The sequence below is a fragment of the Myxocyprinus asiaticus genome, chromosome 13 (assembly GCF_019703515.2).
Source record: "Myxocyprinus asiaticus isolate MX2 ecotype Aquarium Trade chromosome 13, UBuf_Myxa_2, whole genome shotgun sequence".
Lineage (NCBI taxonomy): Eukaryota > Metazoa > Chordata > Actinopteri > Cypriniformes > Catostomidae > Myxocyprinus > Myxocyprinus asiaticus.
The window spans coordinates 49721615-49748392 of NC_059356.1; the positions used below are offsets into that span (position 1 = coordinate 49721615).

Here is a 26778-nt window from a genome sequence, read left to right on the forward strand (position 1 = left end):
TTGACATCATTTTCTGGAATTTTCCAAGCTGCTTAAAGGCACAGTTAACTTAGTGTATGTAAACTTCTGACCCATTGGAATTGTGATATAGACAATTAAAAATGAAACAATCTGTCTGTAAACAATTGTTGGAAAAATTACTCATGTCATGCACAAAATATCCTAAACGACTTGCCAAAACTATAGTTTGCTAATATGAAATCTGTGGAGTGGTTAAAAAATGAGTTTTAATGACTTCAACCTAAGTGTATGTAAACTTCTGACTTCAACTGCATGTAATTTCACCAAACACACATTTATATGCATAGTGTGTTTGATTTGTCTGGACAGTTGGATGTAAAACACAACATGAAGATCCAAACCACCTGAAGCTCATAACCCAAAAGGGTTAAAAGTTGCACTTATATAAAGTAAAACTGAGTTATTAACTAAAATGTTTTGATAATGATTGAAGAAATATATGTTCAATTTCATAAATCATTAACTCTCAAATCAGCATGATCAAGTTCATGTATTTTACAGAGAAATTTAGCATTTAGATTTTGACGAATCCTACAAACTGAACTTTTTATGTCATTTTAATAGCTTTGGGTGTGAAAATCTTCTACAAAAATTCATTAAAAAAATCTTTAAAGGGGTGGATTGATGCTTAACAGATTAAGATAAGTCTTTTTATTATGGTGTAGGTCAATGTTTCGGTTATTTAGGGAGAGAACAAAAAAATCTGAAACTGTAATAATTTCCCAACATTTAGTTTCTTTTCTTAAGATTGAATGCATTATATTCTGAAAGGAAATACAAATACTATATTAAGCAGTAAATTTGAGCAAAATCAGAAATTTGGATGAATTGTGTTAACTCCAAAAACAGGATTAGTCTAAGAACTTGCCAAAGTTTGCGAGTTCTGCAGCATCATACGTTTTAAAGTTATTTAAGAACTTTCTTTGAGGCAGAGAGTTGGAAGTAATTGAGATATCCCCCATGTTTGCAGAACTATCACGTTTGATGCACAGTACCATGGAGTAATGCATACCATCACGTAAATACAGTTGAAGTGGAATCAGTGGTTAAACACGTCAGATGGCCCGTTTGACATCTGAATGAATGGTTCTTGGGAAGAATGATATCAAATAGGCAGAAGATTAAAGTTTTTGCCATAGCAAAAGGCCATACTGTTCTGGAGAGAAGGGATGGAAGAGAATATGTGTAGTTTATAAGAGTTGGTGGTTCACAAGAAAAGCATTACGTTGTGATGAAGTCTTTTTCTCAGAAGAAACACCCGAGAAGCAGAAGACTTAAGCAAACATCTATATTTGCTGTGTTACGGTATGATAAAGTGCAAAAACAAAATAAAAAATAAATAAATTAAAATATTATGTAAAATCGGTGCGCTGTTTCTCTCAATTATGCTTTAATTCGAATCTTAGCACAAACATGACATTTCGAGCAGAATTTTAAGGTAGTACCTGAATTAACTGAACTTCAGATGTGCGTGCTTCTCATCTTTGTCTTTGTATGTTGATATTAGACCCACTGAAGTTCCATAAAGTTCTTGTTGATGTATGTGTATGTGCTTTTTCAAATTTTCCATTTGGACTGTCTTTTATAGCTGCACACAGACAGCAAATTTGGTCAAAACACGAAGACCAAAATAATCAGAATAGCCTCTTATTTATTAAGAATCAAAGTTTTGCAAATGACAGATAATTATAAATGTGTAATTTTTACCCACTGTATACAGTGCAGCAAACAAGGCATTAAAGTCGCACTTGCCAAGTAAAACTAAGCACAGAATGTGCAAATACTAGCAAATAAAAATAGCAAAAACAGCTCTGTTATGTATTAACAAATTAATGTATGTACCAAATTTAGGTCACCTCAAAATGTCTTATATGTTCAATAAAGTAATAGAATTCTTTTCATGTTTTTTTGTTGTTGTTCACATTTCATGCATTTCAGTGTAAATTCTAATTCATTTAAAAATATTTGTATTAAAGCTTGGGTGTGTTATGTGTTGGAATTTGGCTTTGTGCACAAATACATTTACAAGAACGTATATCATACAGTAAGTAATCATCATATTTGAAATTAATAATGAACAATTATAATATCCTAAAAATTACAACATCTTATGATAAATCAAAGTTTTATGGCATCAATTTGCTTAAATCAGTTGCTAATATTTTCAAACAAAACAATTACTGCTGTCACAAAAGACCAAGACATATTTCTTTCAACTGCTTCGTTGCAGATCATTTTATGATCTAGGAAAAAGGACACAAGAATAATTAGCTATAAATAATTATACATGATGCATTTAAGTTTTATTAATATTTGTCTATCAAAACAGAACTTTCATCAACTTTTGTTTTGTTACACTCTGAAGTCTATGATTTGTGGAAGGGAACATGGAGTATTTTTATATTACTGTAAATTACTGTGTTCTGTAATAGAAATGCTTAATTATATTTTAATATTCATTAAACTTTCAATTGCTTCCTCAATTAAATCAGTGTGACACGGTTAACAGTTTTAGCATGTATGAGGTCAGGATGCTCTGACTTAAGTAGTTTGCTGTCAAAGAGTTTGAGCGACTCATATTTCTGAAGTATCTGATGCAATTACACCATGACGTTTAAGTAGTTATGTTGTGAAGTGAGAGTTTATTATCCATGTTGTGGAATGTAATGATGTCAAATTAAATAAAGGCAAAAATGAATAAACTACATCTGTTTGAATGTAATATCTAGAAAATGATAGAGTTATAATAGCATTATAGAAAATATGTGAATGATAGCAATTTGGATAAAAGGGTTTCATGGTTTCTTCATCATTTGCTTTGTCTTTGAGTTTTAAGGCAAGTTTTTTGCTCTTTTCAAAGAGAGTGTTTCCATGATGTGTCCTCTGAGCATCAATCTTTTTTTCAGGTCTCGCTGCTGAAGAATCTCATTTAATTTCCTCTTTGTTTTTCTCAGAATTGTATCTGAAGATCTTATATTTTATCTCAATAGGGTTCTATATGGAATATTTTCAGAGTTCCTGAAATGAACCATATCGATATAACTTTTTAAAAATGGATGAAGAACTTATTCTATGAGTGTAATTTTCATTTAAACTCTCAATTGTGTCCTCTTCTGTGTATTTTCTCCAATATTCAGGGATCTTACCATTACCCTGAAATGATTTCCTGTAGTACATTTCCAGATCTTTTTGGAATCTGCACTCAAACCACTTCCAGTACGGCAGCTTAGAGAAGTCTGGAGTGATGCTCCAGTTTGCATAAACTCCTCCTGCTCTTCTGTATTCTTTAAACTGAAAACCACTGACCTGATGCTTTGAAACTTTTACCACTTGTTACTACAGTTGAGCAAAATTCTGTACAGAGATTCTGTGTTCCATCATAATAGCACTCAGTAAGGCCATTCATTCGATGTAAAGGAGCACTGTGATCTCCATCATGACTTTCTATTGTGTTGGTGCAGATGGCAGCACAAAAAGGACACTGAACCCAACAGCACTGACAGAAATGATCAATCAGAATCTCATCTGGTCTGTACTTCTGGTCCAGCTTCTCTAGAAAAGATCCTGCACTGAATGTGCTGCTTATTTTAGATATAACAGGAGGAAGTTCATTTCTGATCACATCTTCTAGAAGGTTGAAATCATCAACATCATCACGACTCACTCCATTGAGGTCTTTTTCAGAGAATATCAGCACATCTGAGAGCTTCTGTGTGAAACACTTCAACCACAAATCAACATCTCCACTGTTCACTTTAACATGTTCAGTAGATTCATGAGCTGCTTCACCATCTGCACTGTTCATTTTAACATGTTCAGTAGATTCATGAGCTGCTTTCATGATCTTCTGCTGCAGGAGTTTCATGTTCTTCATCATCTTGGGCAGAACACCGACACTGAACTTATCAGTGATATGATGACCAACTTCATCTCTAATAAAATTCATGAAAACTTCTCTGGGATAATTAATGAAGTCAATGTATGCAGAAAAATGCTCTTTTTCTGCCAGGAACTTCAGGATGTGTTTCTCCAGTTTTGATCTGTTTCCATTAAGTGATTCACAGTTTGTTGTCATTTCATTCACTAAATCTCTGGTCATTTTTTTGTAGACACTCTGCTCAATGCGCTCTTTCAGTTTCTGACAGATAATCTCACCAAAAATTACAGCTGATGTTGCACCTTGGAGGTGCTTTTGGAAAATACTGTAGTACTCTTCTCTCTTCCTCTCCATGTAGAGAATGTGGAATATTTTTATCAAGTTAAGTATAAATTAATCAAGTATATTCAATGTAAATATAGCCATTTTTGTCTACAATTATTTCTAATGGTTAAACATGGATTTTACTGTGTGTGTGTGTTGAAGCCTGCATAAAGGAGGCCCCTCAAAATGGAATATGTGATCACATATGGTACTCATATAAGGTAATCTTGAGTCTCATGTTTTGACACTAGAGGAAATATAGGATAAGGCCCCGTAAAGAGGTTCCAGATGGAGAGGGGCATCTCTCATAGTTTCATGTTCTCTAACAGTCTGAAGACATAGACCAAAATGTATGGGGTGTATTGGTCACGCCCTAGGTGAATATGTGTATATAGGCCTGTTTGAATACAGAAAGTCAGTTGTGCTTGGAGCAACTCGGCTTTGCTATCTCTGATAATAAAGTCTATCTTCTGGCATCAAAACCCCAAGACTTCAAGAGTGATGTTTCACAGAGGTGGCAGAAGCCACAACAAATTGGTGCCCAACGTGGGGCACTGGAAAGGAGCAGAGTTGAAGCCACAATGGGCTATCTGGACAAGCAAATCAAACAGTGGCCACTTAAAAAGGTAAGCATTTTTTGCTTATATAATTAGTTTGTGTTGCTTGCCAGAATCTGCCCGTGGTGGTAAGGACATTCAAAAAGCTCCTCCAAATTCAAAGAACAAAAAAGAATAAAGGGTTCTGATTCCAGAAGAAATAATTGCATGCAATGATCTGTTTTTACTGTTAAGGGGGCCTTGACGGATAACAGTAAATGAAGAGCAGATAAAATTTTAAAATAAAAAAGCCAGGAAGGCAAGAGAGACAGGTTTTTGACCAGGAAGGCAAATCCTGCAATGATCTGTTTTTACTGTTAAGGATGAATAACAGTAAATGAAGAGCAGATAAAATGTTAAAATTTTAAAATAAAAAAGCCAGGAAGGCAAGAGAGACAGGTTTTTGACCAGGTAGGCAAATCCTGCAATGATCTGTTTTTACTGTTAAGGGGGCCTTGATGGATAACAGTAAATGAAGAGCAGATAAAATTTTAAAATAAAAACAAAAAAACCAGGAAGGCAAGAGAGGCAAATCCTGCAGGTCACCTAAGAGGGGTGTTTGAATAGTTGCGTTTAAGAATTGTATAGTATTTTTTTTTTATTGAGAGCTCTGTGTTTATAAAGACCTTGTGTTTGTAAAAACTGTGAAAGTTTCTGTGTCTGTGAGAGTGTTTGTGTCTGTGTTTGAAAGTGTGTGAAGTGTGACTGAAGTGCAATTGCGTATGGAAGTGTATGATTGAGTACAAATATGAGCCCAGTAGAGGGACTGGAATGTATGATGTGTCCTTAAAATAAAAGGAACACAAAGTGTATGTTATAGGAGTCCTATAAATAAGAAGACAAGTGTGAATTTGAAGTGAAAATTAAAAATAATATTTTTAAAGGGACACAATGAATGGAGTAAATGTTGTCTAATAAAAAAGGATTGTCTTTTATATGTTGAATGAATGTTGGGAATGAAAGTCTATCTCTTGTGAAAATTTGGAAAGGAATTTCCTTTGTTAACACAGGGAAAACTAAAATGTTTCAAGATATTGGCATTGTAGATTATTCTAGAAGCAAATAAATTAAAGTAGTAAGATATAAGTTTATCCTTTAAATGTAATGATTTATCTAAATGAATGGTGATAAAATAATTTTTCATTCTTTATATGCCAAGTAAAAAATAACAGTGAAAGAAATAAAAACGCAGCTAATCTAAGAAAAACCAGCTGTTATTGTGATTTGGCACTATTTGGATACAGAGTGATCCTAAAAGTAAATTGACAACATGTGAAATTGGACATGTATGTAGCAAGTAATGATTAAAGGGAAATTGGTTGATAAATAACTGAAAAAAATAAAATAAAATAATTAGTTTCTTTGGGAAGATGATGTTATTCAAACAAATAAAAAATTGTTACAAAAACTGATACATTGGTAAATTTGTAAGGGTTTGTTGTATTATAGGAAAAATCATGGCAGCCACTCCTGTGGACAAATTAAAGATTAAAATATCCATTGTGTAGAGAACTCATAAATAAGCTCTCAAGCAAATGGCAAAAGAGAACAAAGATATGATGACAAAATGGCCAAAGGAAGGGACATATGATGTAGCGTTGTGTGAGAAAATGGAAACTTTGATAAAAAATGATAAAACTAAAGATCAGAGTAAAAAAGTAAAAAGAGAAATGTGCTAGCACTGAAAGGAGAAAATTCTAAGAAAAGATATAAGACTGGCAAGAAAAATACTGAAGGATGCAGAAAAAGAGATGAGTAAAAAAGGAGAGGTCCTTGTCAAATCACCTCCATATGTGCCCTCAGAAGGTCAGTTCCTAATACTCAAGGGAACTGTAGAAGTTTTAGGAGAAATGCAGATGGAGGTTTGTGTGGAGTTAGAAAATAAAGAAAAACTGGGAAAAAATGAGAGAAACAGAAAAATGAATACGAGACACAGATAAATTGGTGAGAAATAAAAGTAGACTATTAGACAGTAGGGAGAGAAAAAGTGAAAAGTATTCATCATTTGATGGAGGAAGGTAAGCACAGGGAAGAGAAAAAGGCTACAAATGTTAATGTTAACTGTTAATGTGTTAGGGAGAGATGCATTATGTAAATTGGGAATGTTTTTGGGAATTGCAATAATGACAGGAGGGCTATTGTTTTGTTGTGTACTTCCTTTATTGAGGTCACTAGTTATCAAAGCCACGGTTAAGCAAATGGAAATGTAAGATGTCAAGAAAACGAGGAAGAGAAATTAAAAAGGGTGAAAATGATTAATAAGAAAATTATATTTTGTAACTTGAGATTGAAAAGTAAACCATAAATGTGAAAACTTCACATTCATGTGTCTGTTTTATGTTCTGTCTGGTCCAGTTTATGAGAGAATACAATTTTTAATATTAAATTAAACACTATAAAGTCTTGATATCTAAATGTAAGAACCCATGATTATTTGTTTTGTTTTTGATTTTCTGTGTTTAAATATGTCTGGAGAACAAATTTACATGTGAGTTGCAACTTTATCAGTGTAAACTTGATCAACCAACAAAACTAAGATAGGTAGAGTTTATTATTTTTGTTAGGGACTGTCTGGTAGAGAGATTGAGTGAGACCTGTTAGAGACCTGAATAAACAGGGACATATGACCCCATGCTCTGTAAGGAGAGTGAGCGGGAGGGGTTATACCCCTTACTCTCTAAGGATGGCGTCTGCAGACTTTGAATGGGAGAACTCATCTCTCTTGATGTCTCCACTCAGACAGGGGTGCCCCGAATTTAGAAAAAAAAAATAGATAGCAGATTGTTTTAGTTAAGATTAGATATTTTTTATTTTATTTTTTGTTTTATATAACAGTGTAGGCATTGGTTGATCATGGGTACACTGAGAAGATGCCTTTGAGACAAAAATTAAAGGAAAGAACATTAAGAATAATTTGGATCATTTCATGTTCTCTGTTTTTTCAATTTGCTGAAGTTGTGCTCTTAATATCTGTTCTCATGATCTTTGTGTGACAACCTTACCAACATTGTGATGCATTTTCTTGGGTTTGTTCTGTGACCAATCATGCCAGATAAAATGGAAAATAAAGTCCCAACCTCCAATGAGGCAGAACTAAGCAAATGTTGTAAACAGTTTTGTTCAGATGCTCTGACATCTAACAAAATAGAAGTTTACTCGCGCTAGAAGTTCTGATTTGAAGATTAAAGAAATATCTTGGACCTATTTGATTCTAAAAATTATTGATAATGCTAAGGAAAAAATTGGTGATTGGTAGTAAGTGAAACCCATGAAGAAACATTAAGATTAAAATTGAACATCATAAATAACTTCATACTCATGCATCTAGTCTTATGTTTTATTTCTGTTATCATCATTATGTGTATGTTGTTTCATTAACTCAGTCTGGAACCAGTCTCTCACCATTGCAGATGGCTAGGCCAGATGATTTACTGAAGCTGATAATACTGCAGGAAGAAGTCCGGAGAAAAAACACTGAGAATGATGTGGGCTTTTATACGATTGATCCTCCCGCTCACATGACTGCTGGTAATCATTACTGATTTAACATTTCAAATGTGGATTCAAATCTCTCTGGATAAGTTGATTTCAGTCTTATACCATCAATGAGATGTATAATTTACCAGACTGCCATCAATGGGTTGAATACCCAGGTCTAAATTGTTCCTGAGGGTCTAAATTTAAATCCAGCATCTAACCGCTGATATATTGATGTGAAGGTTGAATTGAGTGAATTTTCCAGAGAGTACCAAAGAAAAAGGTTAGTGGGTGCTACAAAGAGTTGATTGAGTTTCTTTTTCTAGTAAACTATTTCTATTTTGAGATTAATCCATGAAAGTATCACTTTAGAGGCCTACAGTTTCTGCACTGTGAATCTTGGTTTTGCCATTTAACTGAATCATTTGTCAAAAAATGCTGACAAGTATAAAAGAATAATAACTGAAAAATCTTATTGTTAAATGATGCTGAAACAGTAATTATTTAAAAAAAATAAAATAAGAGAATGATGGGAAAAAGAAAGTTGTCTTAAATGTAAAGAGAATGTTGGGGAAAGAAAGACAAAGTTTGTGTTTTATTAAAGATTTTATAATTTTTGTTTTAGGGATCATTTGGGAAATCATGCAGGATAAGCAGTTGTGAAAAAAGACAAGAGATTATTTTCACAATATTGCATTCAACGTTGTTCTGCTCAACTAACAGAATTAAAAGCTCTTACTGCTGCATGTCAGTTAGCTAAAAGACAAACAGTTAACATTTTCACTGACTTGGCTTATGCTCATGGTGTTTGACACCTATTTAGAGCAATATCGGAAACAAAGAGGTTTTTGAAAAAGTGATGGAAGCCTAATTTAACATGCAGAACAGATTGATTTCTGCAATGATGTTACCTAAAAGATTGGCTATCATTAAATGTCAAGCCCACAAAAAGGGCAATTTTGTTGACTTTCTGGCATCAAAACCCCAAGACTTCAAGAGTGATGTTTCACAGAGGTGGCAGAAGCCACAACACAAGCAGAAACGGAGTTGGCTCTGGTAACCTCGGGATATGAATCCCGTTGTTGAGACATGGAAACAAATAGAATAAAATTAGTGTAGATGCCATTCAATTTATTGCAGAGTTATAGATTCTAAAGCAGTCTAATTGTAAATTGATGTATAAATTGGATGTATGCCTGGCTAAATAGATGAGTCTTTAGTCTAGACTTAAACTGAGTGTGTCTGCATCCCAAACAGTGTTGGGGAGACTGTTCCATAGTTTTGGAGCCAAATAGGAAAAGGATCTACCTCCTTTTGTGGATTTTGATATTCTAGGAACCATTAACAGACCAGAATTTTGTGATCGTAATGAACGTGATGGAATATAGCATGGTAGAAGTTCACTTAAATGCTGTGAAGCTAGACCATTCAAAAGCTTTGTATGTAGTTAACAGAATTAATAAGAAATTTAACAGGTAGCCAATGTAACGATAATAAAATGGGGCTAATATAATCATATTTCTTGGTTCTAGTCAGCACTCTGGCAGCTGCATTTTGGACCAATTGAAGTTTATTCACTGAACTTGCAGTACATCCTCCCAGTAATGCATTACAATAATCTAGTCTTGAGGTCATGAACGCATGAATTCGTTTTTCGGCATCAGCAACAGAGAGCATGTGTCTTAACTTATTTCTGAGGTGGAAGAATGCTGCTCTACAAACATTGGAAATTAGATTTTCAAAGGACAGATTGGAATGAAATATATCACCCAAGTTCTTCGTTGTAGATGACAATGTAACATTACATCCTTCGAGAGTCAAATTATATGTTAGCGTATTATTTTTAGAGGTTTTTGGTCCAATAATTTTGTATTCATCCACTTGCGCACCATTTTCCAAGCTGCTCTCTTGAGAGCATTAGTGTGATCATTGTACCATGGTGCAGGGCTTTTTTCTTAAATTTTCATTAATCGAAGCGGGTCGACACTATCAAGAGTGCTAGAGAAAACTGTATTTATATTTCCTGTTATCACATCAAGTTCTTCTAGACATTTTGGCTTACTGAATAATTGAGACAATTTTGGAAGATTATTATCTTTAGTGGTCAAAAGAATAGTTCTACCTGAACGATAGCATGGTGTAGATTGAGTGACATTTGCTGATTGCAGCAAACAAAAGACATGGTAATGATCTGAGATGTCATTGCTCTGTGGCAAAATATCTATAGTATCAACATCCAATCCATATGACCGAATTAAATCTAGCGTATGATTATGGTTATGAGTTCGTCCTGTCACATTTTGTATGACTCAAAGAGAGTTGAGAATATCGATAAATGCTAATCCCAATGTGTCATTTTTATTATCTATGTGATAATGAATCACTAACAATTACAGTAATTACTAGTTCTGATAGAAAATTTGCAAATTCACTAAGGAAATCAGAATATGGGCCGGGTGATCTATATACTGTAGCAAGGGCAAAAGATGACATGGATTTTATATTTATCAGACGGTGTCACAATAGGCATTATTAGTTCAAAAGACTTGAACTTATATCCTGTCCTCTGAATAACACCAAAAACTTCACTGTAAATTGTAGCAACACCTCCTCCTCGACCTTTCAGACGAGGTTCATGTTTATAACAATAACATAGGAAAGTAGATTCATTTAAACTAATATATTAATCTGGTTAAAGCAAGGTTTCAGTCAAGCAGATCATCCAAACTATGATCTGTAATAATTTCATTTACAATTTGTGCTTTGGTTGAAAGATATCTAATGTTAGGTAGCCCTACATTTATGTTTATCTTACATGTTTTTATTTATTCATATTTGACCTTAATCAAATTTGTTCTATATGATTTAGTGAGGGGTTTGTGTTTGGCAGTTTGGGGAACAGACACGGTCTCTATATGATATCTAGGTGATACAGTGTCTATTTGTTGTAGTTTATATGACCTATGTGGCATCTCAAGGTAGCTAGTAAGGGAATTTATGTGTGTTAAGAATTAAATTAAACTGTTTGCATGTCTACACCATTATATGCAAGGATAAATGACAAATTATCAGATAAGAAATCTGAATAAAGATTCTACACCATTTAAAATGTAGGAAATTTGGTAGTATAAATGTACACTGTATGGATTAAAGTGCCCGCATATCTTCACCAATAATATGTAATATAACGGCTTGTGGTATCTGCTCACAATTTATATGTAAAACAATTAGCCTAAAAAGGGAATTATAATTAATTCACTTAGTGTATGTCTGATCACTCAGCCACGCTGAGTTGATATGATGCATCAGTTAAGTCTTTAGAGTAATATTATTCTCAAGGCTCATTGTAAATAATATCACAAATATGTTTAGATATAGTTTGAGCTTCGGAGCACAGATCTTTTAAAAAATCAAGTGACAAGATTATTTATCAAAATATACCACAGTCAAATTAACTTTGAATACAAACAAGACTTTATTGATAATCTAAAACATCAAACTAAACTAACACAGAGACAAACATGAAAAACAGGTTGGTGAGATATCTGCAATAGGGAAAATTAAACTTTATGGAGTCTATAGACAATGCCTTGAGAACCATTGATACTTCATTTAGAATACCTCGATCTGCAATCGGGTTACTTAAATTATATTAAAGAGACACCAGCTCTTTCAGCAAAATTTACTTGCATTTACTTGCATTGCTTTGGTTCTTTGGCTCTTTGTAGAAAGTTCTGTTTGTTCTGTCAATGTCTTGGATCTCTGTTAAGATCATGGATTGAAATGAAGAGGCGAGGCTTTGAAGCGAGGCCTCCCGCAAGGGAGACTCGCAACTCCCCCGTCATGTGAGAGTCATAGCGCAGAGAAGAGAAGAGCATCCTCGGAACTTTATGTTCTGAAATTTCCTGGACTCTACATGGTGCGGATCCTGGGAAGAGGGGTGCTGGCGCGAAGCCAGCCAAAGAAGGGTTAAGAGCCCAGAGGGAAGAGGGCAAGAGCGTGAAGAGAAAAGAGAGCGGAAGTTCATCCTTGGTGGGGAGGTTTTGTTTAGTTGAGTTTGGCTGCACCCCAAAGGTGTCTTGAGCCAATCAGAATTGTCTTCTGCTGGGTCACATGGTCACCTTTTTCCCTCCTCTTCAAAGTTGATTCACAATCCTTTGTGTAAAGGCTTCTTAAAATTTCCTGCTCAAAAAAGTACATTTTCTAATCATACATTTTATATAATGAAATCAGTGCAAGAGACATGACATCTGTTAACATCAACATTCTCTACATAAACAGGCAAGCATTTACATATGAAACATGACATACTTTCTTATTAAATTACAGTTATAATGCATAATAAAATTTTCTACTAATTGGTTTGTTCATTTTAAATACGAATAATACATTTCACGTCATGAAAAACTTAATTGTCAGGGTTATCATCAGGTTAAACCTTGAATAAGCATTCTATGCCCTTTGGCAGATTATGTGCAGGATAATATTACAGTAAAGTAAGTTTTGCGATTGTACTGAAGTTCCGGGATTAAGATGAGATGTCCTGAGATACACTTGTATACACTTGAAATGTTCATTTATATATTTGAAGTCATGAGCAAAGCATTAGTTTTCTGTGCTGTAAAAAAGATAATATAAAGGGATAATTTCAAAGAAAGCCTGTTTTCTTCAAGTCTTCAAGCTCTTTTTGTCTCGGGTGAGTTTTTAGCATATGATGGTCAGGCGTTCCACAGGAAATGTCTCGTGCGCCCTTAGTTTATTTTTTTTATTTTTAAGTAAATTGGTTATATCGAAGGACAAAGGATTGTCTTAGATTAGGATAGATTAGATAAGGCAGTTAACATTAGCCAGATGCACAAACTCAGACTTGCTGGCACCAGGGCCTATAGTTTATGACTTGAGGGAAATCCCAATGTTGATCCTGAATTCAAGTGATTTTGCATAGAAATTGTTCGTTCTTCTGTCCATAATATTCTACAAAACGTTTGGATTAACCAGTTTGCTTACTGACCTAGGCCCCAGTTAGTCAAATACTATCACTATTAAGTTAATGAGCCAAAATACTAGAGAGGAGAGTGGCACCTTCCTTGGAGGGATGGAGTCTGTCTCTCTTTAGCAGGTCAGGTATACCTCAAAATCTCTTCCAATTGTCTATAAATCCTATGCTAGTCTCTGGACACCACACAGACATCCAGCAACACTAATCTACTATAAGCCTCATCACCATGACCAGCAGGGAGGGAACCAGAGCATATTACAGTGTCTGACATTGTTTTTGCAAGTTCACAAACCTCTTTAACATTATCTTTAGTGATCTCTGACTGGCGAAGCCAGACATCATTAGTGCCGACATGAATAACAATTGTAGAAAATCTACATTTAGCATTAGACAGCACTTGTAAATTTAATCTGATGTCAGATGCCCGAGCCCCTGAAATGCATTTAGCAATAGTGGCTGAAGTCTCTATTTCCACGTTCCTTACAATAGAATCTCCTTTAACAAGGGCACTTTCAACATGATTCTCAGTGGGTGCATCAATGAGTGGGGAGAATCGATTGGAAACCCTAACAGGAATGGGAGAGTGGTGTCATTTTGCTGAGCAAGAATGCTGCCGAGACATCACCCAGACGCCCTACTGTGGGGGCTCTACAGCTGAAACCAAAGTGTGTGTGTTGCTCACTGTACTACCTGCACCTGAAACCGTATCTACCGGCTTCTCTTTCTCACTGACCTCCACTAGTGTTCAGATGCATATCTCTAACTCATTAAACTTCTCTGTCAGCTTGACTAATTCCTTACATTTACCACATGTAAATCCCTCACTGCTGACAGAAGAAGCTATATTAAACATGTGGCATGCAATGCAGAAAGCAATAACATGAGGAGATGCCATGACTTACCGCAATTGTTTATTGTTGTTGTTGTTATGTTGTTCTTGAGCGGCGAGTGTTTGAGATTGATGTGAATGCCGCACACAATTGTTTGCTGTTGTTTTGGTGGTTCTTGATCAGTAGAGGTTTGAGATTGATGCAATAATCTGTATAAAACACAGAGGACAAAACAAATGCATGCAGTCGAAATGTGAGGTGTAGACAAGCGGGGGGAAAGAAAAGTAAAAAGGTGCGCACAGTAAAGCGGGAAATAAAACTAAGCACGCATTAAAATAGCAAAAGATAAAACGATGAATGTAGAGGAATAAGAATGCTAAGCAGGCTAGCAAGCTACAAACAAACACAGACTGAAGCATGGCAAAATTTGAATCAGTCCATGATAAAAGAAGAGATGCTAAAGAGAGGAACTCAGTTGTTATTCAATACACCTGGTGGATCTCACCACGGTGGCACCTGGGAATGTCAGATTTGCACATTCCATACTATTTCCATACTATAACAGCAAGTGTTGGATGATGATAGTCTACATACATTGTACTGCAAAGTGGAATCAATTATCATTGATAGGCCCATTACAAAAATTTTGGATTACCCTAACAACCTTGAAGCCTTGACCCCTAATCACCTGTTGCTAATGAGAAAACAACCAGTTTTACCTCCAGGTATGTTCAAGAGAGAAGATATCTATGCAAGGCATAGATGGAGACAAATTCAATACATGCTGGATCTTTTCTGGCATTGGTGGATTCTGGAATACTTTCCTCTCATGCAGGAATGAGTGATGGTCTACACTGAAGAGAAACTTTGAGGTTGAAAACATTGTCCTGATTGTTGATTCCAATACACCTCGGAATTCTTGGATGATGGGTCGCATCAAGACGATGCCTGACTCTAAAGGAAATGTTCGCAATGTCTGTGTTCAGATGAAGAGTAGCACACTGGACAGGCAGATCTCCAAGTTAAGCCTTCTGCAAGAAGCTAACTGTGGATGGAGTAGAAGTTTGGATACACTAACCCTGAAATATCATGGTTCTAGATGATTAAGTACAGTAATTGATATAGTCCGCCTGCCTGTACAATTAGGGACTGGTGATGTTAAAGCCATAATTTGAATAACTGAATCAAGAATGAAAATATAAGAATGAATGGCTAACAAAATCTTAAGAATTATATTAGAATTTAGAAACTGTTGATTTGCAAAGGTTTTTGATATAGAAAATGTTTAGATAAATGTTAGATACATTATTTATTTACATTCGCTAAAACACCACCCTTACATGCTGTATTGGTTTGCTCTGTTTTCCAATAGAAAGGTTATGAAGAAAAATCCATTATTTTCTGAGCTGGAAAGAAAGACAGACCAGAGTTTTATTGATATTAACAAAGTTCATATATTTTTGTTTTGTTGCTTTTGTAATACTGAACAAGTTTTCAATAAACAGTTTAAACTTGAACAAAGACCCGCTTCAGTTCTTTGCCAGAAAAAGAAAGAAAATTGCTACTACAAATATTTCCACGCTTGATAAAATGTAAGCCAATGTTTTTTCCCCTCTGCTCTGGTGTGCCAAGGGGCCACCGTACCGTGTTGTTTACGGCCTGTGGATGTTTACTGTTACTGTACTGTTATGAATGCGGTTTACAATGCTTACATTCATCCTATTATTTTGAGAAGAAATTATAGTGAACGTTTTCAGGTGCACACGGCCTCAAAAGTGCAGGGAGACAACTGCAACCTCAAAACCTCAGTTTTATTGGTTACAATGCTTTAGTCATATAACTTAAAATTAATAAGGTATTGTAAATGGTTAGAATGTGTTTCATAACCTATCTCAATTGAGCAGAATTGGGGAAACAGCTTAAATCGATGCTGAATCCCATGTTCAGTCAATTTATCAGTCTTTATATAGTCAGTCTCTGCAGTCTTTCAAAGTTAAAGGACTCTCTGGGTGACATCACTTGCAGCTTTGAGAGAGACTTTAAAACCCTCTTTTGCAGTTTCTTAGCCAGATCACTTTTTCTTCTCCTGGATCTCTTTCTCTTGATCCTCAGTCGTTTTGTCTGTAAAACGTAGTCATATATACCCCATTCTCTGTTGAACACTTATGTTTACTACATGATTATCTCATTGTTTACATTTAGGTTTATTCTACTCCATGTATATGCTCTTCTATTCTAAACGTAAATATATAATAAAACATTGATGCTATCTCCTGAACATTCAAATGTACAACATAAGCATTACAAACAAGGTACACTATATCAAACTTATAAGGAATAGTTGTAAGGTTACACATAAGGAAAATAAACATAATAAAGTTTAGTATAGCAAAGTATTAAAGTAAATAATTCAGAGTAAATACACAGATTATATAATACTTAAAAAATAAATAAATAAAAAAAGGGGGGGGGGGGGTTGGGGTAAAAAGCAGTGTTCTTGCATTTATCTAATATTCAAACAGTTTTTAGGTATTTGTTTTTTCATTAAAAAAAAATAAAAAATATACTAGTTAATTTTTTAGAAAGACAATAAGCATAGTAATATAGAGCCGTCCATGGTCTTACCAGTAGTTTTGGACTTATTATTAGAAATGCCACTCTTAAGCAATAGAAGAGCAATGGTAATCTTTCATAAAGGCAAGTACAATTTAGAATGAATGGGTTTAAAGTCTAGACTTCCATGAATTATGGACAATGTCTCGTGTCCTGCTAAACTCATATCTTTCTCGTTCAAATAAAACTTCCAAAAGAAATCTATGCAGTAACAGTCTCCAGTACCTTTATCACTTTTTGTTGGGTGTGGGATTTTGGCTAGTGAAAATGCATGCACGATCAAACTGGTTTGCTTACACTAGGCTGGGCTCAGAGCTGTAAGATCAAACTGGTGCAATCTCCATTTGTGCTGCTATTTGCCAGTTATAATGTAGTTTCTGTAATTTCATCTTTGTGACTTATCTCATGGGTTCTCAGATTTCCTGACATCATGAAACACTTTTCACAATGAGAACACTTGTAAGGTTTCTCTTCAGTATGGATTTTTATGTGATCCTGAAGGGTTTTCTTCACTGTGAAACTCTTTCCACACTGAAGGCAGGTGAAAAGCTGCTATACGGTGTGAATTTTAAGGTGAATCTCAAGGTGTCCTGCTTGTGTAAAACTCTTTCCACACTGAGTGCATATGAAAGGCTTCTCTCCAGTGTGAATTCTCAGGTGCCTCTTTAGATTGACTTTTTTTGTGAAACTCTTTCCACACTGAGTGCATGTGAAAGGCTTCTCTCCAGTGTGAATTCTCATGTGTTCCTGAACGGTTTTCTTTATTGTGAAACTCTTTCCACACTGAATGCATGTAAAGGGCTTCACTCCACTGTGAATTACCAGGTGCCTCTTTAGATCTCCTTTTTGTGTGAATCTCTTTCCACACTGAGGGCATGTGAAAAGCTGTTCCATATTGTGAATTCTCATGTGAGTGTTAAGGCTTCCTTTTTGTGTGAAACTCTTTCCACACTGAGAGCAAGTGAAAGGCTTCTCTCCAGTGTGAATTATCATGTGTTTCTGAAGGGTTTTCTTTCTTGTGAAACTCTTTCCACACTGAGTGCATGTGAAAGGCTTCTCTCCAGTGTGAATTCTCAGGTGCCTCTTTAGATCTCCTTTATTTGTGAATCTCTTTCCACACTGAGTGCACGTGAAAGGCTTCTCTCCAGTGTGAATTCTTGTGTGTTCCTTAAGGCTTACTTTTTGTGTAAAACTCTTTCCACACTGAGTGCATGTGAAAGGTTTCTCTCCAGTGTGAATTCTTATGTGCCTGTGAAGATCACAAAAAAAGCTGAATCTCTTTCCACAGTGAGGGCAGATGAAAGAATATTTGGATCTTATTCTTTGAGTGCTTTTTTGTGAGAAATTCCTTTCATTCTTTAAGCAAATATTAGATTCTTCATCAGTTATTGAATTATTAGATTTAGGATGCTGATGGTGTTTCTGATCTATGTCATTTAGTTCTTGACTTTCCTCTTTCACCTCCATCAGGTCTAAAATGAACAGTAAACAGAAACAGATCAAAGAAACAGAAATGTGAAACAAAACATACAATTGAACTCCAATTTAATGTCTCAAAACAGCAAAGGCTGCTATCTATTTTATGTTATCTTTAACATGTTGAAGGTTAGTTCTGTCATTCTCAGGTTAATATCACAAAATCTGGTAGATTCTGGTTTTATTTTTTTAACTGTAATTTCACTGCTTCTATAATTGTCAAACTACAGCTGCAAGATCTAGCAAACAGTCTGAAGATTTGTTCCTTTAATGTTCATCAACAGTCATTACGAAGAATAAAAAAATGGACACCAACCTATTTGTTCCTCAGTATCTTCAATTTTTATTCTGCATGGTTTTAGATCACTCATGTCTTCACTGTTGCAATAGTATGTCAATAGACTTCAGCTGTTACACTTGGAGTTGTTCCCTCTTTATATGCCACCTTATTCTTCTTTCTTCACCTATAGGATAATGGGAATATTCCAAGCATTTATAAGTTAATTGCAAAGGGAGGGGCTTACCTTAAGGTGTGAATTGTGATTGCTGTGTAATTATACATTGTGGTCTTTTCAATTTTACTTGATATATATTTGGTATGCGAGTGAAACAATATTTGTTGTATTCTACACGAGAAATTTCCGATCTGTATGATGTTCTGACCGTTTCTTTGACAATATGTTGTACAGTAAATAAAAAAGGAGAAGTCTGACTTTAAAGTAAAATAAGTTAGTATAAGAAAAAAAAGACATACTTCTGGTAAAGTGGGTGTGGCCGAGCGATGTCTGTGGAGAGCGAGGCAGGGAGAGGAAGAACGGGAAGGATTGACACATGTGGGAAATGATCTCTAACAGCTGTTCTGTGTTACAGTGAGAGCTGGAGAGGGATAAGAGTGCAGTCCAGACTGCCGGAGGGGAGAGAGAGAGCGACACACGAACCTGGCTGTGTGTGTGAACAGTGTGCTGAAAAGCCATTAGTGTGTGTGTTTATATTAAAGTGCGAGAACCAAAGACTGACATTGAATTGTTACTGTACGCCAGCGTACGGAAGCACTGCCGGTGTTATTCAGGTGTACGACCGACCCGTTGAAAGATAGCCCGCTTTAGATCTGCATACTCCAGGACATTAGTGACTGGGAGTTGTTGGACCACGAGCTGGGCTTCCCCGGACAGCAAGGGCAGCAATCAGACTGCCCACAGGGTGTTAGGCCAGCCCCACGCTTCAGCCGCTCATTTGAAGAGCTCGATGAACGTCTCTGGATCGTCCTGTGGCCCCATCTTCACAAGTGTGATGTGGGGCGGGGTCATGGCTGCGGTCAGGGTCGCAGCTGCAGTACTCCCCTGGGCCATCAAGCTCTGCAATACTTATCGGTCCTCAACCTGGGCTTGGAGCAGGACCTGGAAACGCTGCTCCTGCTTGGCACGTAATTCCAGGAGGGCTTGATATTGGGTCTGGTGGATGCTGGCAAGAGCCTTTATGACTTCGGCTAATGGCGAGGACTCCATGACGGCAATTTCTTCCTCCTAATTACCGGGTTTCGGCACCACTGTGACAAGTCTTGAACTCTCTTTCAGGGAGGAAGCGGGAGCCAGACAAACAATTCAAAGTCAGTCTTTTTTTCTCGCACTTTAACGTAAAGACACACTAATGGCTTTTCAGCACACTGTTCACACACACAGCCAGATTTGTGTGCTGCTCTCTCTCCTCTCTGGTGTTCTGGACTGCCCTCTTATCTCTCTCCAGCTCTCCCTGTAACACAGAACAGCTGTTAGAGATAATGTTCTACAGGTGTCAATCTTTACTGTTCTTCCTCTCGTGGAGAGCGAGGCCGGCAGATGTTGCTTGGCCACACTCACATCACCAAAATACATTTTAGGCTTTTAAACAGTGCTTTAGAAATGGAAATTTGTGCAGAGTTTCAAAGTCATGGTCTTTTCTCTTCTAATAGTTTTTTTTTCTCCGTATTTTAGTAGTTTAATTGTTCTTCTATTTTATCTAATTTCTACAGACCCTTACTAGGAAACAAAAAGAGAACCGCTAATCCATATCCACGATTTTGCAATCCGTACTCTCAGTTTATAAACCATACTCAAAGAATTGTAAACTGCTTTCTCGTTTGAACCAATCGTGCCCATGGTTTTTTAAACCGTACACTCAATTTTGCAATCTGTAACCACAGATTCATAAACTGTACCCACGGTTTCAAAATCCATACCCACAGCAATTGAACTCCCCTGACTTCCAGTACTTGTTCACCAAGGGCGGCGCCCAACACTCGCTCGCCAGAGACAGTACTCAGCGCTTGCTATCTGGAGGTGGCTCCCAACACTTGCTCGACAAAGGTGGTGAGTGTTAAGAGGAGAAAGAGAGGGGCCCTTGCTTCGTTGGTTTTGGAAATTCCAATGATTGAGGCCCCTCCGCTCTCCATTCCGTTGGTCCAAGTCTTGATGGTCCCAGACTTGGTGGTCCCAATGGTCTCAGCCACAGTGGTCCCAGCCTCTGTGTTCCAAGAGATTCCTGGTTTCGTGCCTATAACCTCTGAGCCCACCGAGTCCTCGGCCACCTTGACCATGATCCCCTCCCCTACCCAGCGCAGTGAATCGAGTCGGAGATTATTTAGCAGAGATGGGATTTAAATGAATGGGAAAATTGTAACACTCAACCAAAGAGTTCTGAACACCCAACGGTCAATGAAAATACACCGATCAGCCACAACATAAAAACCACCTGCATAATTTTGTGTAAGTCCCCCTCGTGCCACCAAAACAGCACCAACCCGCATCTCAGAATAGCATTCTGAGATGATATTTTTCTCACCAAAATTGTGCAGAGCAGTTATCTGAGTTACCATAGACTTTGTCAGACTGATGTGTGAAAATCCCAGGAGATCAGCAGTTACAGAAATACTCAAACCAGCCCATCTGGCACCAACAATTATCCATGCAATTATCTAATCAGCCAATCATGCGGCAGCAGAGCAGTACATAAAATCATGCAGATATGGGTCAGGAGCAATTAGAATGGGGAAAAAATTTGATCTCAGAGATTTGGACCGTGGCATGATTGTTGATGCCTGAAGGGCTGGTTTGAGTATTTCTGGGATTTTCACACACAACAGTCTCTAGAATTTACTCCGAATGGTGACAAAAACAAAAAACATCCAGTGAGCGGCAGTTCTGTGGATGGAAAAGCTTTGTTGATGAGAGAAGTCACCAAAGAATGGCCAGACTGGTTTTAAGTCTATGGTAACTCAGATAACCACTCTGTACAATTGTGGTGAGAGGAAAAGCATCTCCGAATGTTATTCTGAGACACGGGTTGGCAGCATGAGGGGGACCTACACAATATTAGGCAGGTGGTTTTATTGTTGTGGCTGATAGGTGTAGAAAGGAAGTCCCACCTTACCATTAAAATATCCGATCACCTTTTAGATACAGACATAACCTGTCAATTAACTCTAGAACGTGCATGCACATTAGCTATATAAGCAAGGAAAATTGAGTTTTTTAGCGTAATATGAGGTAAAGAATCACAATTTCTGATGCCAGTATTTTCAGATTTTATTGCTGATTTGAAATGTTATCAAATATAATATAATAAAGATAATAATTCTTCTTACTGGAAATACGGAATTATGTTAGATACTGTACATATGCTGCTTACACAATGTCACTGATTATTAGGGGTGTAATGGTTCTAATTTCTCACGGTTCGGTTTGTATCCCGGTTTAAGGGTTACAGTTTCGGTATGGTTCAGTATTTGCTTTGTTTAGAAAAAACAAATTACTGCCAAATCCAAAGAATAATCTATTTGGTAAACACTTCAACAGATCTGCCCTTAAATAACAATCATTATTTTACAACAGTAACCATAGTTTAACCATGGCATTTGTAGTAAAATCATAGTAACCACAATATAAACATGGTTACTGTCATGGTTACAATATATAGTAAAATCATGGTTACTATATAGAAACTACAGTATTACTGTTATAAAACCATGGTTAATTGTATCAAAACCATGATTTCTGCTCAGAAAACCATGGTGACAGCAGTCATGGTTACTACAATATTACTATAATAAAACCATGGTTAATTTTCATAAGGGGCCTTAACTAAAACACATCTTCTCTAATTACTAAATCAACATTTTAAATTATACCTTTACTAATACACTACATGCATAAAAAAAAAAAAAAAGCATTTTATTCAGAAGCTGTACATCACTATACAAGGAATAACCTTGCTATTAAAATGCATATGAGAAGTAATACTGTGATAATGCTGCTCGAGTATTATAATAATTTGTGGAAATCCCACATTAATACCCCAAACGCTTTAGTTATTGTTTCAAGTCTGTTTGAATTAGCACTGAGTGCCTGCTAAAAAAACGGAAGGGAGCGTGTGCAGTTTCCTCTCACCTGCGGATCTTTCCCTGGGTGATGTAGGCGTAAATGATTAATCATGTATCAATGTATTACGATAACAGCATCTTAATGCCATTAATCAAAGCGCATTATTAACGCTTGCAATAGATTACAGCCGCGTGAGGAAACAGGAAGAACTTGCGTGTGCGTTTTAAATAAACCCTCATGCACATTACTGACATATATTACCAGTATACAGCACTCATGTCGAGCGATGTCTGCAAACAGTGCCTGTTTTCTAAACATCTTTTGACCATCGTTGTTGTAACTGACTGCAAAAAGAAAATGTTTCCAAAAAGGAGAAATGCAGGGGGCTTCTCTACCAGTGGTTCGTTTTCTCCACTTGCCATTTTCAACTACAGAATACGTGCAGAACTGTGATGTCATCAAGTTGACCCACATAAATCACAGGCGGAGCATATCCATCTAAAGATGCATACAGGTGCATTAGTGGAAGTTGTAACTGTCTGTTTGATGCTTTGTTTTCTTGACCAAAACTTGTGCATCAGATGCATCATTAAACTTGAGGTGAACCGACCGCGGTGCCAATGCTTCCCGAACCGTGAGTGGTTACACTCCCTACTGATTAGATTTAAAATATTTTAAATTAAAATTGTATTTTTTTATAATATTTTTACTGAATATTCTTTTCAAATATACATATTCAACGGAAGTGCATGCTTTTCAGTTAAATAATAATTCACTGATGAAATCAAATCAGACATGACATTAGGATTAAATTCCACCATAGCTTTATTATACATAACATTCAGCATTTTAAATAGTAGAATAATACAGCATTAAACCTCTGTTAACTTTCATTTTCTCTCACCAAGTCAGAGCAGATCACTTTGGTGCTTTAAACAGACATTCAATCCTTTGCGCTGAAAAGGTGCTTCTCTTTCCCGCTCCTGATTTCGGTATCAGTTTCCTCAGTTTCAGCCGAACTCATCTTACAACAGATGTAGCTGCTAGTGTGCAATTGTGTCTTAAGAGCTCCTTGTGTGCAATGAAGCAATTTCCATTTGTATGCCCACGTTATGCAGGCTTAGAACGTTGTGCGTATTGGATAAAACAGACGCTAATTTTTATTTTTAAAATAAGTCCCATCTCCACAATGCGTATCGTGACATTTTTGAACTACAATGCTTCGTGCCACAATAAACCATTACACTCCGAATGTATGTGGTTGTTAGGTTTGAAAAACAGGCTATCTGCAGGTCTCAGCACTTCACATTTTTAATATCTTAAAAAAAAATTCATTAAAGATTTAATCAGTTTTGGTTTAAATCTTGTCATTGTAGTCTCTAGGCACGATCATGATTTCAAGCTCGATTATACTTCCTAGTGCTTGATGCATGCACAGAGCGCTCGATGGCGCTATAGGTAGTGTAATTGAGCTTGCTATCATGATTGCCAAGGAGACTGCTGATGTCAAGATTAACAGTGGAAAGGAATAACATTTCAGCACATTCTTATCTAAAACCCATTGGATCACTTCAAAAGACATTAATTAAACCACTGGAGTTGTATGGATTACTTTATGCTGCCTTTATGTGCTTTTTGAAGATTCAGAGTTCTGGTCACCATCAACTTGCATTGTATGAACCTACAGAGATGAAATATTCTTCTAAATATCTTAATTTGTGTTCAGCAGAAGAAAGAAAGTCCAACACATCTGGGATGACATTAGTGTGAGTAAATAATGAGAGAATTTACTTTTTTAGGTGAAAAATCCCTTTAATTTCTACAAACACATCATTTTATATTATTAATAATGAATAATAAATAGCATAAAATATAGTATGTTTGAACTGCCACCTGTATAAATATTTATTACATTTATCTCACTATATTTCATGTATATTTTCATTTTATGGACCATGATTGAAGAACATTTCATTTCCCAGACTGCTCTAATTTGTTCAATATATTAAACAATCAATAGATTCACGTTTTGAATAATAACTCAATAATTTATGTCATAAGATGTGTCTCGGACTAATGAAATTGTGTTACTGTGTTGAATTTCTTTGAATTCAACTTCCTGTGTGTGTGTAATCCAATTCATTTGAAATTCCAACTCATGAGTTGAAAGAGAGTCAGTTTTGGATTTTGCAGTTATTTATGTTGGTGTTACTCACAGTTTGTCCTCCTGCAGCTCATAGTCCATATCTGTGAACATTATCAGCTCTAATCGTGTGTGTTCAATGTGAATCAGATGTTCAAACTGTCTTCATTCATTCACACACTGAAATACAACAGAAATACACACTCTTCAATACTCTCTACTGACATCACACTCATATTTACTCATATAAAGATGCTCATCATTACTGTCATTATTCATATATTATTATTTTGACTACAGGTGTTCATCAGATAATAATAAAACAAACAGTTTATGAAGGTTTCTCTCTTACCGCTCGGTCGGTGAGTTGTTAAAGCTCAAAGACGCGTTAACATGTGAACTAATGTTTAAAAAAGTATTATTTGACGATTCATTGAGATAAATTCATCAGTTTCATCTAAACAACAGTCTGCAGGAGCTCGAGTGTCCTTTTCTTCTTCTTCTTGTGTTGTTTACTGACGGTTGGCAAACCAACTATTGTCTCATTAGCGACACCAGCTGGACTGGATGTGTGCAGCGACAATTCTTCTTCTTCTTCTTCTTCTGGTGTTTTCTGGCGGTTGGCAATCCAATTTAAATGGCGCATTCCCGCCACCTACTAGATTGGAGTACGAAGCGCTAAATGGTTGGGAAAACACACACACACACACACACACACACACACACACACACACACACAAAACGTATCTTATATTCTATTGATCAGGCTTGTATCTTTTAAGTAATTAAATAATTCTTAATAAATTATTGATTGCTTTGGGCCATTTCCTAACAAAACCTGAAGTGTACTCCCAGAGATCTTAAAGCTGGAGTTAGATTAAATCTTGCTCTTTCATATGTATCATGTTATAATTATGTGTTCAACTGATTCTTCTTGACCACATTTGTCACATGTACCATTCTCATGTTTCCTTATTCTGTACAAACACTTAATGTACAATGTCCAAGACGCATTCTGGAAATTAAAACATCCTCTTTCCTGTTTCCAAATGTTCTTCTTTCTAGACCAACTTTCTCTTGAATGTGATGCAAGTGTCTACCTTTAGTTCCACTATCCCACTCTTTCTTTATATCTTTCTAATTTCATTCGCTATTAATCGTTTTACTTCTGTTTTACTTAGACACTTTTATGTCAATTTGTGAATGTTTCAAAGCCTGCTTAGCCAGATGGTCTGCCTCCTCATTTCCTTTTACACCCATATGTGATGGTACCCACAAAAAGTTTACTATAAGTTCAGACTGTCTTATTCTTAATAGACTCTGCATCACTTCATACAGTGCATTCGGAAAGTATTCACAGCGCTTCACTTTTTCCACATTTTGTTATGTTACAGCCTTATTCCAAAATGGATTAAATTCATTATTTTCCTCAAAATTCTACAAACAATACCCCATAATGACAAATAAAAATCACATGTACATAAGTATTCACAGCCTTTGCTCAATACTTTGTTGAAGCACCTTTGGCACCAATTACAGTCTCAAGTCTTTTTGAGTATGATGCTACAAGCTTGGCACACCTATTTTTGGGCAGTTTCTCCCATTCTTCTTTGCAGGACCTCTCAAGCTCCATCAGGTTGGATGGGGAGCATCGGTGCACAGCCATATTCAGATCTCTCCAGAGATGTTCAATCGGGTTCAAGTCTGGGCTCTGGCTGGGCCACTCAAGGACATTCACAGAGTTGTCCCTTAGCCACTCCTTTGTTATCTTGGCTGTGTGCTTAGGGTCATTGTCCTGTTGGAAGGTGAACCTTCGCCCCAGTCTGAGGTCCAGAGTGCTCTGGAGCAGGTTTTCATCAAGGATGTCTCTGTACATTGCTGCATTCATCTTTCCCTCGATCCTGACTAGTCTCCCAGTTCCTGCCGCTGAAAAACATCAGCATGATGCTGCCACCACCATGCTTCACTGTAGGGATGGTATTGTCCAGGTGATGAGCGGTGCCTGGTTTCCTCCAGACATGATGCTTGCCATTCAGGCCAAAGAGTTCAATCTTTGTTTCTCATGGT

The 26778-nt window shown here is 36.4% G+C and overlaps 1 pseudogene; it reads right to left on the minus strand.

Annotated features, from left to right (window-relative positions):
• Nucleotides 1-17100: 17100 nt before the first annotated feature.
• Nucleotides 17101-25215, minus strand: LOC127449874 (gastrula zinc finger protein XlCGF8.2DB-like; annotated as a pseudogene).
• Between the last annotated feature and the right edge of the window lie 1563 nt (nt 25216-26778).